Genomic DNA, 27,823 nt, shown 5'->3' on the forward strand with positions numbered 1-27,823 from the left:
GCCACTCTGTTGACTAATGAGTTTGCCGACCACTGACCTAGCATGTTGCTTTGGTGATGTTCTCAGGGCCATGAGTCCTGCTGACCCCCTGCTCTCAGGGCAGCTCACATCCATGCTCCCCCACTGCTTCCCCGAAGGCCCAGCTGCCACTGGAGCTGACATCTGGTGACCCTTCACCTCCTTTGAGTGAAAGCATCACAGCCCCCTACACACAGGACTCCCTGCCATGCGCCGTTGCACGACATGTAAGAAAGGTGGGCAGCGCCACACAGGCCTTAACACAAAACATGTTTTTAAGGGAAAAGTCGGTGAGTCAGGGCCAAGACCAAGCCAGTCAAATGAAGGGAAGAAACAGCAATAAAAGTGGAAGGAGAAGAACCTGCCACATTCAGTTAGCTGCACGCAGCTCCTGACAGCAGAGAACAGCACTCGTTTCTTACCAATCTTGTTGTCACTGCATACAGTCACACGCTGGGGGAGTCCTAGCAACAAAGCCTCCCAAATCCTATATAAAGAGCTAATATGCAAATGGTTGTCACACCCTCACACCCTCACGCTGGGGCCAGGGGACCTGAGGCCACGCCCCCCACCTGGTGGGGCTTGATGGGGGACCTGAGGCCGAATCCCCTGCCCTGGAGCCAGAGCCAGGGGACCTGAGGCCATGCCCCCTGCCCTGGCACTGGGGCCGGGGGACCTGAGGCTGTGCCCCCCACCCCGGGGCTGGGGGACCTAAGGCCAGGCTGGGGGACCTGAGGCTGTGCCCCCTGCCTTGTGGGGCTTGATGGGGGTGGGGCCGGCCGGGTCTGGGTCTTGCACAATTTTGAGGCACATGTGGGCGGGCGGGAACTTGACTCTGGGTCCCGCAGTGTGCCCCAGACTCTGACAGGAGGGAGATTTTCATATACATTTTACTAATTTTCTTTCATCTCTGACTCTTCTACTACAGATAAAGGGCAAATAGCAATATTAAAATATTTCCTCCAATTAATTCCCTTTTAATGTGTATGGATTTTGTGCACTGGGCCACTAGTTTAATAATAATAATAATAGTAATAAAAAATAATAGAGAAATGAAGCTCTGATTGGCCTGTGGCTTCTCAGGGCCTGGCAAGGTCTTCCCCCTTGCGAGTGGAAGCCACAATCCTGGGGACAGTGTCTTTGGAAACGAGCGACGGTGCATCTAAGGTTCTCCGATGCTCATTCAGAGCCCTTTCCCCGACGGCTACGGTCAGCACCTCCTCTTCACCCCACAGGAGCCACGGGGATGGTGCAGGAGAGGTGGGAAGCTCAGCTGGGTGATGTTGCCCTTCTGACTGATGGGAGCCTGTCCTCTGTGGGACAGTGTCTGCTCTGCATCCAGACCTGCCCGGTGGTCCCTCCGCAGCTCTTCCTCATCTTCACACCCTCATCCTCTGCCCTCTCCTCCTGCGGAGGACTCGCTGCTTTCCTAGAAGAAGCAGTTGTAAAGAGCTGGTATTGAAATCATAACCAAGGACACTGCAGTGGAAGCAAATGATGGCCACTGGGCAGGGCTGATGTGGATGCGGCTAATGGGGCGCCGCCCTGGCCCAGAGTGCGGTGGCTGAGCTGCAGGCACAGGGAGTGGGCAGTGCAGGCTGGGCCAGGTTTCTGTCTCCCAGCATCCTCTTCCCCACTCTTTAAATTAGGTGCCAAAGGCCTCCTTGCTTCACTTTTAAAATATTTACTTAGTTACTTTATGACAATAGCATTTTAAATATCCTATATAATAAAAGCCTAATATGCTAAGTGTCCGATAAGCTGGTCGTCCATTCAACCAATCAAAGCATAAGATACTAATGATATGCTAAGGCCACTCAACCATTCACTATGACGTGCACTGACCACCAGGGGGCAGACGCTCTGACTGGTAGGTTAGCTTGCTGCTGGGGTCTGGCTGGTCAGAACTGAGCAAGTCGGGCTGGACATGCCCTGGAGCCCTCTGGCAGTCCCTCCCTGGCTGGCCAACCTCCCACATTGCTCCCCAGCCCAGTGGGGTCCCTCGGCCTGGCCTGTGCCCTCTTGCAATCTGGGACCCCTTGGGGGATGTCAGAGAGCCAGTTTCAGCCCAATCCTGCTCAACACAGGAGCTGCCCCCTGGTGGTCAGTGTGCTCCCCCTGTGGGAGCTCAGCCAGAAGCCGGGCTCACAGCTGGCAAGTGCAGTGGTGGTGGTGGGAGCCTCTCCCACCTTTGCAGCAGCGCTAAGGATGGCATAGGCCCGATTCCCACTGGGAACAGGCCTAAGCCAGCAGTCAGACATCCCCCTAGGGCTCCTGGACTGCAAGAGGGTGCAGGCCGGGCTGAGGGACCGCCCCCCCCACCGAGTGTACCAATTTTGTGCACTGGGTCTCTAGTTTTTAAATAAAAAGTATTAACTGAACACCATAAAAATACTATAGAAAGTGTGGTTTTCCCTCGAAACCTCGTGGGGGAGCCTCAGGGAGAAACTGGAGTCTCTCTTCTCCAACCAACTCCTCTGATCCAGTAAGTGGGAGCTGGATAGGTGGGAGCTGGGTAGGTGGGGGTGCACTGGGCCCGGCCTCCCTGGGCCGCATCCCCTGCTCACCTGCGCGGTTTGCTCTCTGCAGTCTGAGCAGCCATGCAGGGCCAGCTCTGCTGCTCCAGGTAGAGTCCGCAAGACTCGGGCGTCTGGTCTTGGTGGGAAGAGGGAGGCAAGTCCTTGCGTCAGAGAGGTCGCTGCTGAGGCTGGAGCCGTGTCCCGGAGCAGCGCCCTGTGGGGAGGCATGTGAGGGCGGGTAGGGTTGGGGGGCACCCGCATGGCCTTGCTCAGCCGTGGTGCTATGCACAGCCCGCAGCACTGCTCCTTGTGCCTCACGGACAAGGCTGCCTGCCCTCCCCCTCAGGGATGGAAAGCGATGCCTCTAGGAGGGCAGGGGGCGCACCTGGCTTTCTCCAAGAGGAGCTTTTCCGAATCCGGGTAATGCGCCAGGGTTTCTCGGAGGGCCTTCCTGTCCAGGGCGAGAAGGTGGGCGAAGCCTTGGGCCATCACGCTGGCAGTCCGGCGGCTTCCTGTAGCTGCCAGGAGGCTGAGAGAGAGAGAGTGAGAGAGAGAGAGAGAGAGAGACAAAGAGACAGAGAGACAGAGAGACACAGAGACACAGAGAGATGGTGGGGGCAGTCTTCCTCTTTCCCCACCAAAATCTTAAAAATAAATCAAACCCTAACCATCCTCTGCTGCAGAGACGGCTCCCTGTTGACAAGAGCTCAGCCCACTGAGCCCAGAGCCTCTGAAGGTTGCCCCGCTGGGCCTCCCATCAGGGCCTGGGCCCCTCAGCATCTGTGGGACTCCGCCAGGTCCCAGGAGCGCAGTCTGGACTGTGTCCCCCCCTTGTTTTTCTGGACCCACTTTCCACCCTCTGCTCCCCCTTTGCACCGGGAGGCTGACCCCTGCGGGCGTGCCTCCGCTCTGTGGGCCCCCCAGGGAGGACCACCAGAATAAGTGGGGGGGCAGGTGGGTGGGGCTGCAGCATTCCTTCCCGCCTTCCCCTCAGGACCAGGTTAGAAGGCTGTTCCCCACCAGATCCGAGCTCCTGAGCCTCCTGGCCTAACAGGCCCTCAGGGATCTGGTGACTGCCCGCCCCTGTCCCACCCCAGCATGGAAATGCTCTTAGATTCTCCCTCCCTCCTGTCCCTCTTCCCTTTTCTAAAGGCTTCCCAGTTACCTGGCTGGAGTGCACCTTCTGTTTTCCTCCAGGCTCTGACTCTGCAGTCATAAAATCTCCGTGATGCCTGGTTACATCAGGTGAACCCCTTGTCTCCCCATCCTTACCTCCCAGATCACCTCACTTCTCAGTATCCCAACTGATCTCTAGCCAAGTCACTTGCATACAACGTCCCACTCGAATGTCATTGAATTCTGGGATTTATGTTCCTCAGAGACATAGCTGAGAATTTTGCATTCAGGAAGTAACCAACAGAGTGAATGAATGAATAAAACAGGTGAACAGCCAACCCCCACCCCCCAAAAACAAACAAACAAAAAAACAAAACCAAAACAACACAACAAAAACACAAAAAAACACACACCAGGTGAACAAAAATACTATCATTCACCAGTAACTTGGAAAATAAGGCTTGGTCTTTGAAACCAAGGCAAGAAAAACATATCTCAACTGTTTTAAAACAAACAAACACCACTGCTGGCTACGCAGTGAGACAATAACACAGACTGAATGTCTCCGAGTCAACCAGTCAGACTCGGAGTGAGAAGGCCACACAAATAAACACAGTCTGGGGTGGGGGTGGGGAGGGCAGGAGAGGGGAGCTGCATGACGCTTAGCCTGAGGGGTGACTGTAGATAGTGCCCTCCTCCAGCTGCTGCTGCAGAAAGGGAGCATCCCCACCGGCTGCTAATTGTGAACAAAGAGTCAAGCACTGTGGGACCTTCAGAATGTTCCTGTGGTCGGTATATAAGCAAACACCATTCTCTAATACTAAAGAAATACATGAAGTAATGATGGCAAAGAAGTTTCCAAAATTAATGACAGACACCAGACCACAGATCCAGAAAACTCAGGGATTACCGAGCATAAAAACTACCCAAGAAACTCTATCCCTAGACATATCATATTAAAACGGTAATAAACCAAAAACAAAGAAAACCTTGAAAAGAGCTGGAGGAACAAAGATAATAACTACAGCAGCAGACTTTTTATCCCAAACTGTGCAAGTGAGAAGAGAGTGGGATGATCACCCACCAGAATTCTTTGTGCAGTGAAATTGTCCTTTGAAAGTGAAGGAGACACAAAGATTTTGTCAGGAAAAACAAAAACAAGGAATGTCAACAATAGCAGAACCACTCTGCAAGAAATGTTGAAGGAAGTTCTTCACAAGGAAGGAAAATGATACAGGTTAGAAACACAGGTCTTCGTAAAGAATGGAAGAACATGGAGAAGGAGCAAATGGAGGTAAAATAACACTAAAATATTTTATTTCTCTTAATCTTAATTGATGTAAAAGGTAACTCCAGCACGTGGGTAAGGGCAAAGACTACCCCGTGTCCTGAGGCTGGAGGGAAGAACTGGGGAACCGTTACGAGGCTGCACACGTGTAAGCGGCCCAGTGTTATGTGAAGGGAGACTTAACTCCATTTAAAATGTGTACTGCAAACTCTAGGGCCACCACCAAACACTTTTGAAAGTAGTGTAATTGCAATGCTAAGGGAGGAGAGAAGATGGGATCATATAGAATGCTCCATCAAAGCCCGAGGAGGCAGAAAAGGGGAAAACCTAGTGCTAGGCCACCTTGAGGCCAGACAGGGCCTCTACCTGTACTGACACTGAATTTGGTGCAAGCCCAGCCAGGCCGCTCCAGAATGAAGTTACTCCTCCAACACAGAAAGTGTACACTTGGAGCCATACGTGCTGGCCATGTCAACACCTACTTCTTTTGCTGAGTTGTTCCACAATTTAAACATATCGCTCCATGGCAAAAACATGGACATTTCAGTCCTTTCCTGAGGTTCTCCCCAAGACAGTCTCTGCCTTCACCTTTTCTTTAAGGAAGCAAAATAAATTTTTATCTATCTATATCTATATTTATATCTATATTTATATCTATATATCTATATCTATATATCTATTATCTTTATCATATATCATCCATTAATCAATATATTATCTATTTATCTATTTTTCTATTTACTTACCTATTTATTATCCATTCTATTAGTTATTTATCTATCTTTCTATTTACTTACCTACATATCATCCATTAATCAATCTTTCTATTATCTATCATTATCTATTATCTACCTACCTATCTATCATCTATCACCACAATCATCTCTTCAGTCATGCATCTACCCAACTTCCTGTCTATCTCCCTGCCTTTCTCTCTATGGAATGGATGTTAATATTTGAAGACTCGATGCTTGGATGAGCCTATTTCATTCCCTCCTGTCACCTTGGACATGGGGTGCAGAGGTCAGGCAGAGCTAGGTGGCCATGGGGAGCTTAATTTGGACCTGAGAGTGTCTCTGTGCTGTCAGACTATGACAGCAGGATGGAAATTACATGTTTAAATGCCAGGTTATTTTTAGATTTCTCCAGCTTTTATTAACCTTGCCTACAGGTTACACATTTGCAGTGCTTAATGAGTTTTTGAACAAAGTAATTGCCAAATGCATTTTGCCCAAACTCTCTCAGCACTGTTTAAAATAGCACCTCCCTCCACAAACACGTCTCCAGCATTCCACGATGGACAGCTTCACTCATTAAGCAGCTTAGTAAGAGGGTCCCACAGTTTCGGAAGGACACGGCTGGGGACACCCGGGACTAGTGATTAGTGTCCAGGAAACAAGGACTGGCTCCCGTTCTAGTTCCTCCTCTGTGTGCCGGGACCTCAGACACAAACCTAAGGACCTTTTTGGTTTTCACGCCCATCATGCAGCCACTGAGCGCCCGCCTGGAGTCAGCGCAGTGAGGCTGGGCAGGAGGAGGGTTCCCAGAGCACGGTGCGGGTTCTGGGAAGGACACGGGCGTTGGGAGGAGATACCGCCGTTCACTAAGTGCGCCTCTGAGCAGTTCCTTCATCTCTCTTAGGAAGCAGGGCCACCTGAGCGCCTGCTGTGAGTGTCTGATCATCTTTAGACGGACATAGTGTTTATGGACTCCTGACATCAATTATGAAATGGTGCTACTAGGAAAATTTCTGGCTGAGAACTTTTGAACCTGAATTTGTGTTATGTAACTAACACGCAACAAATGTACTAACTTTGTACAGGGGGAAGGTACATGTGCGTATGTAATGTAAACCGGCTCCCAGAAGCCGGGAACGTGTACTCTGTCATAAGCAGGCTGGGGACCCAGGAAAGCTGATGCACAACAGCCTGAGCCAGAGGCCCGACCGAGGAGGGAGAATGGAGCTGGTGGGCTAAGTCAGGTCTGGGTTCAAGAGCCCAAGAACCAGGAGTGCTTATGGCTGATGTCCAAGAGCAGAGAAGGGGGACGTCTCAGCTCGGGCAGCGAGCATGCACTCCACCCTCCTCGCTCTGCCTTCCTGGTCTTTCAGGCCTCAGCAGACTCAGGGTCTCACCTCGCTGTGAGGACCACATACACTCAGTCTACTGATGCAAATGCTCATCTGTCCCCAAACCCTCACAGCCACCCCAGACGTCACGCTTCATCAGCCAGGGAGGCACCCTGCACCTGGCTGAGCTGACCTGAGGTGAACCATCCCAGCATGGTGTGCACAGGTGGGTGGCTGAAGGGGAGCAGCGTGCGATGGCAGGGAGAGGTACATTCAGTGTGAGAGGACCTGCGTGTGCAAAGCCCTGTACATATCGGGAATAGAAGCAACATGAAAATTGTGTACGTGTGTATGTACATGAAACTATGCAAGGCAAACGCATGTTTGCCTGGGACCCCTCCTCTGTCTGTTTGAGGAAAATCTCCATGCCTGGATTTCTGTCGAGTTAGAGAGCTTAGACTTCACAGGCACAAAACACGTAGCCTTTTCCCCACAGCAGGTCCTGATTTCAGACTTTAATTGGCCTAAGAGCAAGGGGATGAACAAAGAAGAATCTAGGTGAAAAGTATAAGGAAGGACAAAAAGAATAACATGTCATTGTATCATTTTCATCCCTGTTCATTTTCATCCCTCCAGGTGCCCCGGGGAACACTCTGTTACAATACTCTGGCTAGAAAACACTAAATCAAACAAACAAGTAACTAGCGTAACTGTTTGTCTGGAGTCAAAATAGCTAACAATGTCCTGCGTTAATGACCAAGACAACCTGGACAGGTAGGTTCTTACCTGTACCCTCCCTCCGCCATGGACACTGAGGTCCAGCATCAGTAAAGGGGCTTATTCAAGAGCAAATGCCCATGAGTCTTGTTGAAATTAAAACCCAAGACCATACCTGACTTTAAGTCAAAGCATCTTTCCTTTATACCCGAAATCTACGGCCACTGATGACATCATCGCTATGGCTTGAACAGTACAGCTTGCCCCTGGATGTTGGGAAAGTGGGGAGGAGAGGAGGCCAGCCCGGCTGGTGCGATGAGCGATGAGCGGTGCTGAGGCCCCATTGCCAGCACCTTCGCACCCTCTCTGCTCTTCGATGGTGGGAGAGAGCTCAGCTTTTCATAGAAGTAGAGACTCTGGATGAGGTTACTTTAGGGGGAGTCCCGAGAGCATCTGAACACAGATAATAGAGTTGCTCACAGAAATATGGTGAGACTTCGACGCAGTTTGCTCTAAGCAAAAAGGTACTACACAACCTCTCACTGTATACAGAGCCTGCAGTGAAGATACAGACATGTAAACACAGACAGTGTTCACAGGTTTGAAATAGGAGAAAATGGAAATGAGAAGTTTCCTGCCTCAATATTAACCAATCTCCTGTCTTCCTTCCTCTGGGACTATTGTTTCTTCTTCTAGGAAAGGCAGGGGTGGGGTGGGAAGGAATAGCAGCATTATTCTGATGAAAAGTGAGATTTTGGAATTAAAATAGTCCAAAAAAAACAGAAATCTCCCTTGGTACTCCCGTTTTAAAAACCTAGTGTGAGGAGAGACAGACAAACATTATTTGGAGGGAGAAAAGAGGTTTAAAATTACTTTTCAAAATATTTGGCCTTGCCCTAACCGGTTTGGCTCAGTGGATAGAGCATCGGCCTGCGAACTCAAGGGTCCCAGGTTCGATTCCGGTCAAAGGCATGTACCTTGGTTGCAGGCACATCCCCAGTAGGGAGTGTGCAGGAGGCAGCTGATCGATGTTTCTAACTCTCTATCCCTCTCCCTTCTTCTCTGTAGGGAATCAATAATATATATATATATATATATATATATATATATATATATATATATATACATATATATATATATATATATATATATTTGGCCTTTTCACAATGATACAAAGTAAATATAAAAAAGTCCACAGAATGGGCTATTTGACCAATATGACCAGTGAAAAGTCAGAAGTTAAACATCTTAAATGAAAACCAGACAATCTAAAAACACACATCGATGCCTAAATTGTACTCAACAGCTTGTTATATAGACGAAGAAGGGTGCCAACCAAGAAACGCAGAAGGTGCATGATCACATTTGTGCAGATAAACAGGCCCATAGAAAATTACTTCACTTAGCAAACGTTTAAGGAGGACCTGTTATTTCCTGGCACTACTTAGGGCCATGCAAATGAGACAGCCGACTGACTGCAAACCCAGTGGAATCAGGACGTCTCACCAGGCTGCCAGGGAACACCAGCCCCACAGGTAGCCTGCATTATACATCGGTCCCATTTTTCTGGAAAACAATCTGCCCACAGATTACGAGAGTTATTGAAATGTTCTACCTTTTGACCTAGTTATTTTGCTTTTGGAACTAAGCCTCAAAGAAATAAAAGCAAAGCAAAGTAACTGCTCTCGATGATGAAACGGAGGAAGGACAGGTGGCTCAGTGGCAACCAGGACAGAGTGAGTGTGATCAGGGCGTCTGCAGAGGTGGGACGACAACTGTGTTCACTCACTCACTGTGTACCAGGCACTCCCTAAGTGGGCCGCACTGCCCAGGGCAGGGAACCTCGTTCCGGACAAACTGAACGTGGGTGCCAGGGCCCCTGGGAGCTGGGTCTGCGCAGAACAGAAAAACGCAGCCTCTCTGGGCACATGCAGTCCTGTGGGTGCGAAGCTGGCAAGAAAAATGCTCCTTTTGCAAAGCCCATGGCAGCTGCGCACCGAGCGGGCACAGCGCAGGGCTTAGGGGCCAGCCCCGCCCTCAGTGTTAGGGTCAGGAACCCACGAGGCCAAGGGGTAAGGGATTATGAATCTATTAGGTCATCTGGCGACCAGATGAGCTGAGCTCCCAATGGCGCCAGCACCCAGGACCTAGTGGGCCAGGATGGGAGCTCTGACCTCGAGCCTCAGCACAGCGAGGGCGCTGCCGCCTCTGAGCCAGAGGGCAGTGGCATGATCAGGTGTGTTTCCCGCGAGCTGTGCAGGCGGCTGGACTGGGAGGCAGGGGGAGGTGGAGAAGGTGAGAGAAGCTGCCATGGCAGACAGTGAGGAGGGGACATGGACCGGCCTTGCAGGTGACTGGCCAAGTCGACGAGTAGAGGGAGGTGTCCAGTGTACCTATTTTATTTTTTTAATTTTGAAAGTTAACAATTTAAAGAGTTTGGTATTATATTAGTTTCCTAGGGCTGCTTAACAAATTACCTCAAAACCAGTGACTTCCAACAGAAGTTCATTCTCTCACACTCTGCAGGCCAGAAGTCTGAAAGCAAGCTGCCCTCCAGGGCCTGGGCCGCCCCGCCCACGGCCTCTAGCTCTGGGGACTCGGGCTCCCACTCCAGCTTCTGCCTCATGGGAGGCCACTGCCATTGGCTTTAGGGCCCCCCAGATGGCCCAGGAAGGCTCACCTGAGAGCCTGGGCGTGATGGCATCTGCAAAATCCCCCTCCCATTCACAGGTTCCAGGGGCCCAAGCATCAGGTGGACAGCCCGCTCCAGGCCCCAGAGCGGGGCTGGCACTGGCCCGTGTGCACACGTCCCTGTCTGCACACGCCATCTGAGGGCCTGGAAGGTCTGCGCCAGGTCTCAAATGCCCCAGGAGACTGCGAGTCCCAGGGACACGCTGGTCCACCGCCACGTGAGGCATGTGCTCCACGGTGGACACAATCCACACACTGTGTTGTTGTTGCTCAGCTCACTCACCTGGCCGTGTGGACACAGCACCTGGGAGCGATCCGTGCGTTTACCCGCCTGCCGCGGAACCCCGCCCCTGCCGCGGAACCCCGCCCCTGCCGCGGAACCCCGCCCCTGCCGGCCCGCTCTTCGAGGCACTTCGCAGACATGCTTTGGTTGCTTTTAGCTAATCACCATGGACTATTCCAGTGGTCGGCAAACTCATTAGTCAGCAGAGCCAAATATCAACAGTACAATGATTGAAATTTCTTTGGAGAGCCAAATTTTTTAAACTTAAACTTCTAACGCCACTTCTTCAAAATAGACTCACCCAGGCTGTGGTATTTTGTGGAAGAGCCACACGCAAGGGGCCAAAGAGCCACATGTGGCTCTCGAGCCGCAGTTTGCCGACCACAGGACTATTCCTTTAGAAATTGCTGAGTGCTGCAGCACGTCGTTGTTGGTGGAGGTAAAGTGAAGCCAGCACTGAGTGTAAGTGTCTGGAGCTGCTGGTGGCGTGGAGAGCGGCTCTGGTCAGCGGTCAGCGAGCCGGGGGAGCCACCGGAGCAAACGATTCCGAGTCGGCGGTAACCCCGTGCCCCCGTCCGAGCGAAAGGCCGCGGGAACAGACGGGCCGAGAAGCCGCTCTGGGCTGGTCAGCGGTGGCCTCCGGGCCGAGTCTTGCAGGGGGAGCACCGGCCGGAGAGGACCCTCCCGAGGGAGCCCACCAGGTCCAGGCGGGAGAAGGATCAACAGGAGAGCCACCTTGTCAACAAGGAAGGCAGCTTCAGCGTCCAGGACAGCCCTCTGGAAGATGGCGTCTCAGCGGCTGTGGGTGGGGGACCGAGGCCCCTTCTGCAGCCGCGTGGAAAGACGTGTGGACCCCGACCCACGCCGCGGGTGGGAACGGCGCTCCTTGGTCTGGTTGGCGATGCTCGGCCCGGTTGTTCCCTCCGGCAGCACCTGTCTCCAGCCGCCCCACACGCGCGGGCCCCGCGACTGACCTCGCGCCTTCTCCCCGCTGTGCTTGCTCCCGCACTGTCTCTTCCCACAGGGCTGCTGGGGCGTCTTCAAATCACAATCCCGATCGCGTTGTGCTCTTGCCTGCAACCCTCCTCTGGCACCCATTTGTTGAACAGAATACAGCTTCCTTCCCAGATGGCCCTGGGTCAGCTGACCTTGCTCACCGCTTTGGCCTCATCTCGCACAGCCTCTTGCTCAGTGGACTCGACCACACGGAGCTGTGGGTCTTGTCCCAGACAAGCCTGCTTCACCCCAGGCCCTGCCCTGCCCCTCCGTCACTGGGGGCTGCTCCCCAGTCCCGATGCCTCCCGCCTCTTCTTTCAGTTCACACTTTCCCGCAAGTTTTACCAGAACTGCAGGCCGATGTGGACTGACTTCCTCCAGTTGCGTACTGCCAGTCCCCCCACACGACGCAAGCCCTGTGAGGGCAGCACCTTATTTCCCGGGTTCACAGTCTGTTTCCAAGCGTGGGGCAATCCTTGTTATCTAGCATGTGCTAGGCATGCAGTGGATATATGTTGGATGAATAAAGGAGTAAGTTTAAGTACAATAATGTGTATGGAAGTGTCTAACCTACAAAATGCTTAGATTTTCTTATTCTTGGGGATGTGCTTGTAGGAAAACTTGTCCTGGTCAATAGTAAATAATAATAACAATAGTTAATATTTATTGAGCTCTTAATAGATGCTGGACAGCATACTAACAATTAACCCACCTGTCAGCTCTCTGAGACAAGTTCAACTCTTATTGTAGTTTTTAAGATGAGGAAACAGGACGAGAGAAGGAAGGAGCACGGGCAGAGCCGGGAAGTGCGGGGTGAAGCTGTGGACTCAGGCCATCCGGTCCCACAGCTGTGCTCTCGCCACACCGCGTCCGCCGGCACTGCAGCCTCCCAACACCGACATGGTGAGCTCTCACTCCCTCTCGCTGTTCATTCATTCCTCCTTTCAGCACCTGCTCAGCCTCCACCCTGCGAGCGTGACCCAGGCCTCAGCACTACAGGGCTGCCCGCCAGTCTCGGGGGGAGGCCAGGGGCACCTGGGAACGCGCCAAGTCCTCGCCTTCCCAATGCGCTCACAAGCCAGACCTTTAATACAGCGAAGCGGGAACCTTCCACGTTTTCTGACCTAGATTTCTCGTTTATGACAAACGGCAGGCTTTGAGGTCTGAGGTGCCTTCAGGTACCTGATTTCTCCGAACACTGTCCCCGCTTTCAGAGTGACCAGAACTTGAGCAGCATCGGCACCTCCGAGAACCCGGACTTGCCCCTGCTTCACGATGTACATTTCCTTGCCAATCTCTCCCTGTGGCCAAACAGAGAGAGGAACTTTACTCCTGGCAGTTACTCCCCGAAGGAAGAAACAGAAACTCTTCTGGAGGAAAACACATGGAAGGAGGAGGAGGAAACACCAATGGAGAAGCAGTCGCCGGGAGCCTTGAGGTGGCGCGGACACTGGGTGGACACAGCGCGTGGAAGGAAGCTATTAGGACCTGTGAGCAGGGGCGCCCTGTGGGCGTGTGGTGAGCAGGGGCGCCCTGTGGGCGTGTGGTGAGCAGGGACGCCCTGTGGGCGCGTCATGAGCAGGGACGCCCTGTGGGCGCGTGGGGACAGCTCAGCCAGCACTGCTCCGGGAGTGGACGTGGCGAGGGAGAACTGGCTGTCCGCATGGCCACGCTGCACCGGGAGCACTGCTTTGCTTTGGAAAAGGCGCCTAGTCAGCCCGAAGCCCCTGGGCTGCAACCATGACTCGTCAACCTGACGTTTCTGCCTACAGCACCAGGTCTGGCTTTAGCAACTGGGCGTCGGGGCTGTTGGCGCTGTCATCCTTCTCCATGCAGAGGGAAAGTGGGAGTGTGGCGGGTTCTTGCTTATCCTGGGGCTCTTGGAGGCAGGGCAAGGACCCGCGTGCAGCCTGCCTGCTCCCATCGCCCCGGGGGAACACCATTATTCTGGGTGCCCAAGGCACAGGGGCAGGACGCACCCGCTGTCAGCGCTGTTTATGGAAGGAAAGAGTTGTGAGGTGTACTTGGTATCTACTTTGGAGTCTAAACCATGGTTGGTCCTGTAGCTGTGTGACCAACCTCATTTAAGAACAATAAAATGGCAATAAATGCATAGCTATCAACAACTGAATGTGAAGCAGAAATGAACCAGCAGAACAAAAACCAGGTATGGGCCAAGTGGGTACGAGACTCAGAGGACGATGGCTTTGAAGTTACACACGTCTAACCACTCTGTTGTACACCCGAAACTAACACAATAGTGTATGTCACTGTAACCGGAAATAACAGCTGACTTAAAAACCCTGCAGTGGCCCCCAACAGGCAGCTGGGCTTCCCTCTGTGGAGGCAGTTGGCTCGGGGCCCACTGCCTGCAGCGGGAGAAGCCCACGGGCTCCCTCAGAAGGAGGGCCCAGGAAGCCTGCTCCTCATTTCCCAGCCTTTGCCTGTGCGTGTCTTTTCCTGCTGTCCCTGCGCGTGTGCGTTGCTGCAATAGCTCCTTAGCCATAATGATAACTTCACGTTGACTCATACGGGTCACCACGCCAGTGGGTGGTGTGGGACCCTCGGATGTTCCTCCGCCCTACAAGAGGCAGGAGGGATGACTGTGTCTTACAAGAGACCTAAGTAACATCTGGGCCACGAATGTCTGTTCAACTCTGAAGGAGCCAGTTTGCACAGTCCTAGCAACTATCTGGATGACAGTACCTCGATAATATTGTCAGAAGGTCAGAAGCACTAACCTTAACTCAGGATGAAACAGCCGGGATTCGCGTTTATGCTCTGCGATGGCGGCGATGATGTACGCCGTGTTCCAGGGCAGAGAGGGCTTGCGAGACAGCCACTCATTTATGAATGAGGGAGAGACAACTCAACCACTCTCTGGGAAGTTTTGAAGTCTTTCAACACCAGGGGCTGTTATCATGAACATGGATTACTGTTGTGTTGTAATTACTGGTACACTCTACCTCTTAGGTAACCTCTGTAAAGGTGAAATTCTCATTTCCTCTCCCCGTTAGCTTTACGAGGAAGGGAGAGTAAGTATTATTTCCATTTCACAGGAAGGAAAGGCACACAGGGGCTTAGCTGACTGACCGAAGCCCCGGGACAGGCACTGGAAGCAGACAAAGCCCAGGAAGCGCCTCCCTGACCGAGCGAGGCAGGAAGTGTGTTTAGGGTTCCCTGGGCAGGACGGTAAGCATGCATTTATTCTCATGTATATATCAAAGCAAATTTCCAACACAGATGGATCTTATGGGGGTTATTTCCATGATCTCAATGCCAATAACAACATCTTGCATTTGCATAGTTCTTTTAAAAATCATAATATCTGGTAGTTATATTGCTCCTTATTTTAATTCCTATATTAGTTCTATCAGAACATCCTACTTTATAATTACAAAGCACTTTCATAGATACTAACTCATTTCTTTCTTTTATCCCCCTTTTTATTGGATTTATTGGGGTGACACTGATTAACAAAATTATACATGTTTCAGGCACACAATTCCACAGCACATCACCCGCACACTGTGCCACCCCAACTCAAGTCCCAGCCCATCGCCATTTATTCTTCCCCCCCGCCTCCTGCAACTCATTAGTTCTTGCAGGAATCCCAGTGAGGCCAAATAGGAGAGAGGTCATTACTGTTATTTAAAAACTGGTGGCAGAGGCTTGAACACTGGTGTTTGAGCAGCCTCACAAGGCTGGCAGCTGACGGCGTTAGCAGGAGAGCGCCATGTCACTGAACTCTAACCCACACAGCTAGACCACACCCTACAACCTCCAATACCAAGGCCAGTCTCTTAGAAATCAACAAAACAGCTATGAACTATTTTTACAGGTACCTGAAAATTAGTTTTCCAAGAGACACTCGGGAAAGCAATGATTAGAACAGGGCCAGATTCCTTATTCTCCGCATGGAGTGAGGCTCGAGTTGCTGGAGTGATTTTTCAAAGGCAGTTATTACAGCTGCCAGGAGGCAGAAGTACATAATGGGTGCTTAAATATAGTTCAGCACTTTTAATTATTTTTTAACGATCACTTCAATAATTTCCCAAGGAGATTTGGCATAATCAACGAACCAAAACTTGCATGGTTGCTTGCATATTTCTGGGCTAATGTAAGCCTTTCCTGCAAGTGTAATTAGCTTTCGAGTGAAGTAGACAGTCTCAGAGCACAGGGTCGGAGAGCGTGTGCAAAGCAAGATCAAACCCAGCCCAGGCTGGCTGGTGTGCTAATGAGGAGGAAGTGCAGGAGGCCAGAGCTCCGTGGGGAGGGTGCCACCCTCACGTTTTCAGGTCCGGGGAAGCTGTTTGCAGGGCTGCTGGGAGCACTGCGACACCCAAAATAATTCTGCCACTTGTGCCTGGGAGAACTCCCAGACGCGCTGTGAAGCAGTTCCCGCGCCCACTCGGTGGGGAGGGCCCCCCAACCCCCGCGGAGGATTAGGCAGGTCAGCAAACTCAGAGCCCTGGCGTTTCTTCCGGTACTCAGGCAACCTCCACAGAGCAGAGTCTTTTTTCTTTCCGTGTGCTGCAGTGTTTGTGGAAACGATAAGCAAAAACTAAGCGGAATTCAGATTTCTAAAATCTGGTCAAGTGACAAGCATTCATCTCCGTCATTATCAACTATGACTCAAACCCCCTCTTCAAAACCGAACAAAGAAGTGCAGCGGTGGCCTCTGCCTTCTCATTTCTGCTCTCCCGCCTGGTCCTGTTCTCCCTGCATCTGCGCTCGCCCTTCTGCTGAGTGACGTGCGGGAGAAACCAGCCAAAGTGGCACGAGAGCCCGGCCTCCGCCGGCCGGCAGTCCCGCTGCCAGGGAACCGCGGGCAGGTCATCCCAGGCGCCTCTGCCCGAAAGGGTCCTTGAGCTGGGCTGTTTGTGCTTCCATTTTAACGCACGTGGTTCCATATCACCAAGCTGCCTGCTTTCGGGGACTGGTTTGTGGGGATTGTATGTCCGTGGTTCCCATCACAGCACCACCTCTGACAGCGCCTTCGCGCTCCTCTCCCGTTCTCCCCGGACCTCCGGGAACACTGGGGCTTCAGGCGTGGCCTTGGTCCTCTTCCCTGACCTTTCCGTGAGCTTCCATGAAGTCAGCTTCCGTGATGCGTGGCTCCCAAAGACTGACCTCCAGTTCCCTCCTCTCTCCTGTACGAGACTGGTTTCCACCGCCTCCCCCGGCCGCCCTGGCAGGCCTAGCACTCGGCTGGACGATGCCTTCACCATTTGCCCAGCGGGCCACTGGAACATGCCATGCTCTGTCCTGCCTCAGCTCCAAGTCTTCATGTGTCATTAGATTTTTTTGAAGGTCATGCCGACCGCCTGCCAACCCGCCCTTCTCCATTGCCCACCCTCCTGGCCTTCATTCCCCCTTTGGAGAGGTAGCACATTTTGGAGTTATGCGTTTATGTCATTTCATTTATTGTTTATTTCATTTGTTTATTGCTTGTCTCTTCCATCAGGCAGTGATTCTCAACTTTGGCTGTATTTTAGAATTGCCTGGGAGCTTTTAAAATATGCTTGTTTTTTAAATTGCTTTTTAGAGAGAGGGGAAGGGAGAGAGATAGATAGAAACATCAATGAGAAACTTCATCAGTAGGCTGCCTCCTGCATACCCGCTGCTGGGGATCGAGCCGGGAACTCTTGGTTCCTGAGTGGATGCTCCATCACTGAGCCACACCAACGGGGCAAGACGCATCTGGGAGCTCTTAGAAGCTTGATGTGTGGGCCCCACCAGACCAGCAGAATGCTGGGGCTGGAGCCCAGACCTCTAAACCAGGCAAGTCTGATGTCACTGGATGAACAGCCTGGCACTGGACTGAGTCCCTGCAGGACAAGAACAACCTTTTTACTTTATTTTTTCACTGCAGATTGTCCCCAGAACCCAGCACAGTGCCTGGCCCGTCGTATTCCAAACATTTCATGAGTTTCATTGACTGAACAATACTGAGGCTTTCAAGCTGTCTTTTCTGCGCGCTCTGCGGATCCGCTCCCTGCCCCCTGCCCCAGCACGCACGCTCTCCTCTCCCTGGAAGGCCGTTTCCTCCTGGTTTGCGCCAATTCCTCCTTCCTGACTCAGCTTGAACGCCCGTTCTCCAGGAAGCCCTGCGGGCGCGCTTGGGGCTGTGTCCTCACGCCTGCGCTTCCTCCCACCCAGCGCTCACAGTGCTCCTCACCGCACTCCGGGAGCTCCGGTCCGGTCGCTCTCCTGTCTTTGAACTGTGCATTTCCTCTACTTTCCATTTTGGTTATTGTCTTGACTATGGATTTAGTCTTTCAAGACATAAAACCCAAAGTCATCATTCCTTCCCTCCCCCTCACGGCAGTCTTCAGAGATGTGGGAAAATGTTCACTTTAGAGTGAAATACTGGCAAACATTTGGAAACTGACCATGATGTTCGTGGACTGAAATATGATGCAGCGCTAAAAACGAGGCTGTAGAAGATCACTCTACAATATGTAAAATGTGTGTGTAATGTGCTACATGACAGGACCAGTTTCAAAACGTAAGTACAGTGTGATGCCAAGTGTCTGAAACTACTCCTCAAGCAGGATAACAAGATAGGCCGACACACGTGAGAGTGGCTGTTTCCGGGTGGTGGAATTTTTGTCTTTGTGCTTTTATATGTTTTCTTTTTAAAAAATAATGAACATGGAGCATTTTTCATAAAAAGCACAGCAATATTTTTAAAAGGTTTATTTTTAAACTAGTGGCCCAAAGCATGAAATTTGTGCATGGGGGGGGCGGTGTCCCTCAGCCCAGCCTGCACCCTCTCCAATCAGACATCCCTTTTGCAATCTGGGACCGCTGGCTCCTAACCGCTCACCTACCTGCCAGCCTGATCTCCCTAACTGTTCTCCCCTGCTGGTCTGATCTCCCTAACTGCTCTCCCCTGCCAGCCTGATCATCCTAACTGCTCTCCCCTGCCGGCCTGATCGCCCCTAACCACCTCTGTCCCGCCACAATGGCTTTGTCTGAAAGGATGTCTGCAAAGTTGTCCGGAAGTTGTTCAGTCTAATTAGCGTATTACCGTTTTATTAGTATAGATTAATTATCACTAACTGGAGGAGCTAGACGGAAGTAAATGATAGTTTGTGGACGACAGGAAAAGGGCAGGCCCACCCTTTATCTCTAACTTTCCCTCCACTTTAAAGATTTGGAATCAATGGGTGTGATGCTTGATGGTTTGTTTGTAAAAGGCAACTTTTCAGATGACCCATTTATGTCCTGCAGGTACTGAAATCCGAGTCATCTTGTTCCACGGTGAACTCGGACAGCACTACTGTTTTCACAGAGCTGTCTGCCATAATTATTGCTGTGCCATGGCCTCACCCTGGGCAAATTCACACTGGCTCCTGACTTATGTCTGAACCCTCCATGTACCTCATTACCTGTCGTGTGCGTGACAAACAGCACACTCACCTTTCTGAAGACGAAGTCACCAGGTAAGTAGACGGTGGATCTCAACCTGAGCAGCAGGTCATGAAGCATCTGTGTGTCACAGCCCTGCAGGGAAAAGCAAGAGGAAAAGTAGTTCTTGTCGCCGCAGCTAAAAGGCCAATATTCCACAGGACGTTAAAATGCAGTGGAGGTGGAGAGCAACAGATGACTCTGTTAACACTAAAATGACTCTGTGTTGCCAGTGGATGTGGACTCTTCTGGACCCGGGATTTAGGAACAAACCCAAACCTGTAGTACAGCGAGAGTCTGGGTGCTGGTCGATGGACTTGGGTTTCGATCCTGTCTCCAGCCTCTGTTACTGCCTAACGGCTCATGCTCTCCGTTTCCTGACCTGTTAAATGAGGTGGAAATAATACCTCATAATGCAAAATTTTACTCCTGCAAAACCTAATGCTTAATTGGTGATAGCTACTCATGATTGTGATAATAATTATTAGTAGTGTATTAAGACTTCCATATATCAAAATCTTGGCTGAATTTTTTTTCTTGTAACATTTCATACTATTGTCAGACATTATTGTTTAACTCTGCAAGTCTGATGTCTTCCCTTCCTAACTCAGTTATCATCACCTCAAAGGTAGGAGAATGGACACAAAATCAATGACCTGTGGGGTGATGACTGTTCGTTTGGACTTGAACAGTGTAAGACACAGGCTGGATCTGTTAGAACATGTGCCTGTGTTTGGTATGTGCCCACACAATTGTAGTTTATCCATGTGGAAGGCTAAGTGAAAGCCCGCAGCTGCCTCCCTTCCGGTGGTGCTTTGAAGCGCTTGTTTTCCCCAGGCCTTTCCTTTCTCCCGCTGGAGCTGCCTGCGCACAGCGGCTTCCTGCCCACCGCGGGGTGTTCCTTTGCAGGGACTGAGAAGCAGGGTCTGTGCCCGGCCGTGACGGCTCTCATACCCTTCGCAGGCACAGTTCTCGGTAATGATGTCAGTGGCAACCAGCTGGCCTAGATCCACAGGAAGTTTAGGCCTCGGGGTTGCTTGACGGATAAGAAAAATTAATAATTTATGATCGAAGTAACTTCCAGTAGCCACTGGTGAGAAGCATTCAGATGATCTGACTGTTCTGTAACATTTATTCAAGGAAGTACAGCTCCGGTGATCCGGAGAGAAAAATGCCAGGGCCACCAGGCAGCCGCCTCAATCCGCCCAACCCGTGCGGTGAGGAGAGGAGCTGCCGAGAGGAGCGCTGCCCGTGCCCTCGGAGCAGGGGGAGATGGAAGAGGCACGCCTGGGGTGGGGGGTGTGCTTTCGGTGAGCAGAGCCGCTGTGACTTGCAGTGGGAGCGAGTCGTGTCACAAGGCTCCCCAGGTGAACACTGTAACACTTTCAAGAGCGGCCTTTGCTGCTGCCTGGGCCGCGGTGGGCGAGAGGGAGCACTGGGAGCGCCTCTGGGGACACATGGGCGCCATTCGAGGGCGAGAGGGACAGATACAGATATCGAAGATCTGCAGGTTCGAATACCCTAGCGTGGTTAAGAGTAATGAACCAGCCTCTCTCCTCTCTCTGTAGACATATATGACTGAACTCAACAGTGCGCTCTGCACGAGGGCAAGCTACAGCGGAGGCCATACGATTCCAGCTGGAAAACTGCACAAAACACTCCTGGCGGCCGCTGCCGTCGATATGGACACAAATAAGACGGAAAAAGCGGGTCTGGAAGGGCGCCCTAAAAATCACCGCGGTGGCCACCACGGGCCTAAGGGAGGAGGGCGGGTCTGAGAAAAGCACCTACGAGACTCCAATTTAATTTTGATCAACTTTAACAGCAATAAAGTCAAACACATCCCGGGATTGTCTGCAGGCACCAAACCCCCTTTTCGGAGGATTGCGTGGTCTTTTCTGCTCTCCTGCAGGGGCCGCTGGCAGGAAGCGCTGGCAAGGGAGCCGCCCGCCGGAGCCTTGGCCACACGGGCCACGCCTGCAGCCCAGCCCTCCGCACAGTGCGACCCGCTAGCTTCCGCCGGCCAGCTCCTCAGGGGAAACGGGAACCACTTTAAATAGGAATTTTGTTAGCTGCACATATTAGATCATGTGAGCAGAGCACAGCAGCTGTTAATAAAGACAGTTTACATTTCATCGGTCAAGCGACTCCGTGGCAGACGCCAGGCCTTCGGCCGTGGTGGGCCGGGGGAGCCCCTTCTCGCCGGCGCTCAGGCCGAGTGAAATGGAGTTTGTGTTGTGGTCATTATAGTTTATGAGTGGTTTGGAAACCATTATGTTTTCCTCTCCCAGGCAATGATTATTTTCTTGGGACACATGTTGCTCCATTACTGTGTGACTAAAACGTCCCGTCCTGGGTTCGCTTCCTCCGCGGATGCCCCTCCGTTTGCTGTACAGGTGTCAGCGGGGACATTCCCAGGACAGGAAGTCAGGGCACAGCCACCGTTGCCTCAATGTCCCCTTTTCTAAGAGGGAGAGGGCTATGGAAGAGTTAACGTCAAAGCTGTAGTAACACAGCACTTGCATTGCATTCAGTAGTTTCTTACCTTCGCCTGTTTGCTTCTTCCGAACGCCCTGTGATGCCTCACATTAGTTAACGTGGCTGTCACCTCTGCTTTTTATTTACCTTATGTTTTAGATTTATTTTTATTGTTGAGAGTATTACCGATGTCCCCATTCTCCCCCAGGGCCCCCGCCACCTACTCCTGCCCGCAGCCCAGGCCTTCACCGCACTATTGTCTGTGCCATGGGCTATGCATGAACCTCTGCTTTTTAGCCGAGGGAACCTCGGACAGGAAGCCTGTTTCCCGAAGATCACAGGTGCAATAGCTGCCGGAGGAAGAGCGTGGGGAGAGGGAGAGATGGGGTGGGGGGGCTCTTGAGGGCAGATTTGTGTGTTAGTCACTTCTGTATCCCCAGGTCTCGCCGGGGCTGGGGGCATGCTAGGCACCAGGTCTGATGTAAGGAATGAAAGTGTCAGCTGCCACCCCACTTTCATCCGGGGGATTCAGAGCTGTGTAGAAGCTGTTATGGTGCAGATGTGAACAAGAATTCTGGAGACTTGAATGGAGTTGGGAGAAATTCTATTTTTATTCAAAACATAACCTATAGGTCAGATGGTAGTTGCTATACTCGGGACGTTCTTTTCCTAATGGCAAGCTCAGGGCACAACTGTAAAGTTGGTAAAATTTACCTGTAGGATTTCTCCGTTTCTAGCTCATCCCTGCTTCTTTGAAAGGGGACCTACCAGTAATTTATAATTCGAGGGATTTAAGTCACTCTCAAGGACAAACAGGGGACTCTGCTCCACCTTGAGCTCCCCTCCCACGGAACACTGGTGGCGGTGTGTCCGGGCAGGCATTCCGCCCCAGCTGCGCCACTGCCTGCAGGCCATGCTGTGTGGGAGCAGCCGCCAACCAGGAGAAGTAAGTTGCAAAGTAGATAATGCTACGACTTCCCGAGTTCTAAGTGACACGGGACCCAGGTGTCCCTCGGTGCAAAGCGGGAAGTCACCTTTAGCCGACCTGGAGGACTGGGACCCACCCTCCCAGGCGCAGCCCGCCCCTACCTGGGCGGACACCACGGGATCGCCGCGTTTCTCAGGAAGAACAGGAATGACAACACGACTTACTATGTACAGTGCTGCCGTGAGCACATCACGTGATTTCAGTCACTTCACCACCCACCCACCGAGGTGCGGTCTTATTTCTCAGTCCTGCGCCCTGGGCGTGCAGGGGGTGCTGTGGGTAGCACGGGGCGCCCTCCAGTGCTGGGGTGGCAGGGGAACGGCGTGTCCCTGGTCACAGCGCACTGCTCAGAGGACTCCAAGGCTTCGCAGCAAAACTCGCGCTGCCACCGTCCTGCAAAAGCGAAGTTAGTAGGAACAGAGCGCAGCGGCCCCGCCTGGCTCAGGCCTCTGGCGTGTGCGGCGTGTCAGGGGTGGGCAAACTTTTTGACTCGAGGGCCACAATGGGTTCTTAAACTGGACCGGAGGGCCGGAACAAAAGCATGGATGGAGTGTTTGTGTGAACTAATATAAATTCAAAGTAAAGGAGCGGCGGGGAGAGCAAGAGAACCAGATAGAACAGCCGGATCAGGCCCGCGGGCCGTAGTTTGCCCACGGCTAGCTAGATCATCCCTCGCCACGACGTGGTCTTTCCGGGCTCCGTGCCACGGTCCCCAGCGCAGACCCCGCGGCATCCTCGGGGTGGGCTTTGCCCTCTCCCCTGGCAGCAGACAGAGGCACTGTGCCCTGGAGGCTGCTGGTGCCGCCTTCCTGTGGGCACCGCCGGCCTCGGCTCTGTTAGGCGGCGGGCTTTCCCGCTGCAGGGTGCGGTTTCCATTCCAGCCACGAGGTGGCGCAACAGACCCTTTATGCCGTTTTCTCCCCCTTCTGGCAATTTCCTTGTAGAGGCAAAATGGGATTCTCCGAGCATTTAATTTCATAAAACATTTAAAAATAGAAATTAAAATAATGAATTATCAGAGAGGAGGGGAAGTTACCCAGCCTCAGAGGACCGAATCGCCCCTTGTTAGCTCCATACTTGGGCTTGTTGGAACTACACGCAGTCTGCAAGGAAGAGTTATTTTTAAGAAAAAAAATGGAAAATATTTTGATTTTTTCTATTCATTTCTGCGCTTTAGAAACTCTGATCACCCCATGTACAAGCAGCAAGTCTTACTAACTAGCCACAGTTGATCGAAGCAAAATTTTAGTAAAAAATATGACTCTAATTCTACCTTCTTTGATTAAGAGGAAAAACCCCATGAGCTCAAGGGTCTTATCGTGGTGGGAAAGTCGCGAGCTGAGTGCGTTAGGGGTGCGGGTGTGAAGGTAACTGACCGCGAGTCTAAGCCCGAGGGCGGGCGGGCGGCCGGGCGGGAGCCGGGGCACCCAGGGTGAAGCAGGGACTGAGCCGCGCCCACTGCGCAGACCCCACGTGGCCAGCGCGACGCACTCTGAAAAAGGGACACAGCCCAGGTGGGGTCCTGCCCTGAGAGTTGCCCCAGAGGAGGTGACGGAGCGGTTAGCAGCGCTGCCCGTGGTCAGAGGGCGCACTTATCCGGCTTAACCCTTGGGGTCACAGCCCTGGGCTTGCAACCTCTGCCTGCGGCCGGTCCCCCGCAGCTCTGGCCGCGCTGGAGGCCCGGAGCGGGTTTGTGTCCACCTGGCTGGCCCGGCTATCTGCGACTCCATTTCCATGTCACTGTGACACAGCTTCAGGCGGGATTAACACTGAGATCATTGGACTTCGATGACTTGTAAAGTCCCTCCATGACGTGGGTGGGCCTCATCCAATCAGTTGAAGGCCTGGCGAGAAAGAAGACTGACCTCCGTGCGAAGAGGGATATGCTCCCGCCGCCTCCGGGTGCAGCCGCAGGGCCAGCTCCCCACGCCATCCAGCCCAGGGCGCACCAGCCTCCCTGACGGAGGTGCCTCTTCTCTCCCGTGCGGTGCGCTGGCTGTTTCCCCAGGAACCTACCCGGGCACCTAGGCCCTGGGGGCACCCGGCATGCGTGACAGGGAGGCTGGGCTGCGGACACCCTCCCGCGGGGTCCTGTCCAGATCCACGGCGCTGCGGCTGGGCTTGCGTGGCCTTTGCTGGAGCATCACCCACTCGCGGCTCCACCACCGCGGCGAGCGCATTTCACAGGCGGCAGGAGAGGCGTGCACGCGCATGTTAAAGGCTTTCGGCGCTTTTCACCTTGAATACAACACAAAATTAAAGCAGCAGCTGTGTTTGGAAGAAAGGGAGGCAGGTGAGTGCACACAGTCTCTGGTGCTGCGTGGCCAACCAGGTCCCTGCACCTGCCTCCCAGCCGCCGTTTACAAAGCGGGGAAACCTGCTGATACGGAGCCCAAGATCTAAACCCACACTGTTCCTCGGGTCACTCAGGCATTTGTGAGTCACGTGGTGGCCGGGCACCTTGACTTGCCCTACACCTGAAGAGGGCGACAGGGAGCAGGGAGCCAACCTCCGCCTGGTCTCTCCTCCAGCCCTTTCAAGATGGCAGATTCCTTCACAGGGAGAATGCAAGACGTGGAGGTTTTCACCCGTGACAGGCACCCCCTCTGCTGTCCCTGGATAATCGGCCCACTTCCGGTCTCTGTGAGCAGGAATTCGTGCTGCCCCGCCCCCTTCACCCCTGACCCAGCTACAGCATCGGCCTCACCGCAGCCTGCCCTACGACTGTCCCGATACATGGCTGGTGACCCCCACACTCTGGCTCAGAGAACTTCTCCGTCTGCGAACTGGTTACACCCCACCTGTGTGCCTCTGCCGGAGCCTCTCCTGCTCAGGCACACACCCTCCTGGCACACACCTGCACTGGGCATGGGCCTCGGGCAACATGTGACTCACTCAGAGGCAATACAATGGGGTATCTATCTATCTATCTATCTATCTATCTATCTATCTATCTATCTAATCTATCTATCTATCTATCATCTATCTAAAAGCCTAAGCGACCAACCACCAACCGAATGGTACTGAACAGGCTGCGTGGGGTGACTAGGCCAGCAGGGGGGTTAGTGAGGGGCGACCAAACGACTGAGCAGCAGGCTGTGTGGGGCAACCCAGTCGGCAGGTGGGGGGCAGTGAGGGGCGACCAAACGACTGAACAGCAGGCTGCATGGGGCGACCAGTTCCACATTGGGGGCAGTTGGGGGGACCAGGCAGGTGGGGGGGCAGTGAGGGGCAACCAGGCCAGTAGAGGGGGGCAGTGAGGGGTGACCAGGCCAGCTGGAGGGGGCAGTTCGGGGGGACCAGGCTGGCGGGGGGGCAGTTAGGGGCGACCAGGAAAGCAGGCAGGTTAGCAGTTAGGAGCCAGTGGTCCTGGATTTTGAGAGGGATGTCTGACTGCTGGTTTAGGCCCAATCTACAGAATTGGGCTTATATCGGCAGTAGGACATCTCCCAAGGGGTCCCGGATTGGAGAGGGTACAGGCTGGGCTGAGGGGGGAACCCCCCCCCATGCATGAATTTGGTGCACCAGGCCTCTAGTAAGTTATATAACTGATAAGCGGAAGGATCATGACTCAGCCTATTCCTTCCTAAATAAGTAACACAGTTGTATAAACTACTAAGACAGTCTGCACCAGAATAGAAAGATGCCGTACCTGCGTACTTCTACCTCATTTGGCTTTAGAAGAAACCACACCTTTCATTTAACAGAAGTGGAAATGGAATGGGCCCTTCCGGGGCGGAACTGCATCTCCAATGGAAATGTCAGGAAAGAACGGATTTAACTTCATGTGCAGCGTTCGCAAGATGTGACGATTTAACTTTTTCTCTGTCAGATGTTGCTGACTTTATGGAGTTCCAAAAAAATAAGATAAAACCAAGGGAAAACTCCGAGGCTGAAAATTGGTAACTTTCCAAATCAGAGATAATCCCATAAATCATTGGTATAACATTGAAAGGTATTTTGCTTTAAAAAAGAGCCAAGCCCAGCTGGCATGGCTCAGTGGTTGAGCGTCAACCTATGAACCAGGAGGTCATGGTTTGCTTCCCAGTCAGGACACATGCCCTGGTTGTGGGCTCCATCCCCAGTGTGGGGCGTGCAGGAGGCAGCCAATCAATGATTCTCTCTCATCATTGATGTTTCTATCTCTCTCTCCCTCTTCCTTCCTCTCTGAAAGCAATAAAAATGTATTAAAAAAAACAAAAAGGGCCAATTGTAGTCCCTTATTCTCAATTAAGATAGTTATTAAGGTATAAAGACATTTATATAATTTAAAAATACTGTTAAAGGATGGTGATCACCAGAGGGAAGAGGGTGGTGGGAGGTGGAGGAGGGAAAGGGAGATAAATGGTGATGGCAGGAGACTTGACTTGGGGTGGTGAACACAATACAATATACAGATGATGTGCTATAGAATTGCACACCTGAAACCTATATAATTTTATTAACCAACTAGAGGCCCGATGCATGAAATTTGTGCAAGAGTAGGCCTTCCTTCCCCGGCTGCCAGCACCAGACTCCCTCTGGCATCCGGGACCCGGGCTTTCCTCGCAGCCCCGGCTTCATCTGGAAGGTCTTCCAGAAGGACGTCCGGTCTAATTAGCATATTACACTTTTATTATTATAGATGTAACCCCATCAAGTTCAATAAAATAAAATAAAATAAAATAAAATAAAATAAAATAAAATAAAATAAAAATACTGTAAAAATAATTTAACCTTGATGCTTTCATACCTTTTTATTTTACCACTAGAGGCTTGGTGCACGAATTCGTGCATGGGTGGGGTCCCTAGGCCTGGCCAGCCATCGGGGCCGATAGGGGCCACAGATTGGCCAGGAGGAGGGGCCGAGGGAGGTTGGCTGGCTGTGGGGAGGGACCATGAAAGGTTGGCCAGCCGGCCCTATCAGGGCCGATTGGGGCCGGCCGGCCGGGGGGAGGAACCATGGGAGGTTGGCCAGTGTGGGAGGTTGGCTGTGGGAGCACACTGACCACCAGGGGGCAGCTCCTGCATTGAGCATCTGCCCCCTGGTGGTCAGTGCATGTCAGAGCGACTGGTCGACCTATCATTCGGTCACTTAGGCTTTTATATATATAGATAACCTATAGTAACACAGACATATTGTGCCATATTTATGTGTGTATTTAAAAATAAATCACAGAAGCAAAAACTTGTGTGAGACGTGCCCGTGCATTTTCTCTTGCTTGATATGTTGGTTGCGACCCCCTTACTGGAAGCCATGCCTCAG

This window comes from Plecotus auritus (genome assembly GCF_963455305.1).
Source record: "Plecotus auritus genome assembly, chromosome: 11".
Lineage (NCBI taxonomy): Eukaryota > Metazoa > Chordata > Mammalia > Chiroptera > Vespertilionidae > Plecotus > Plecotus auritus.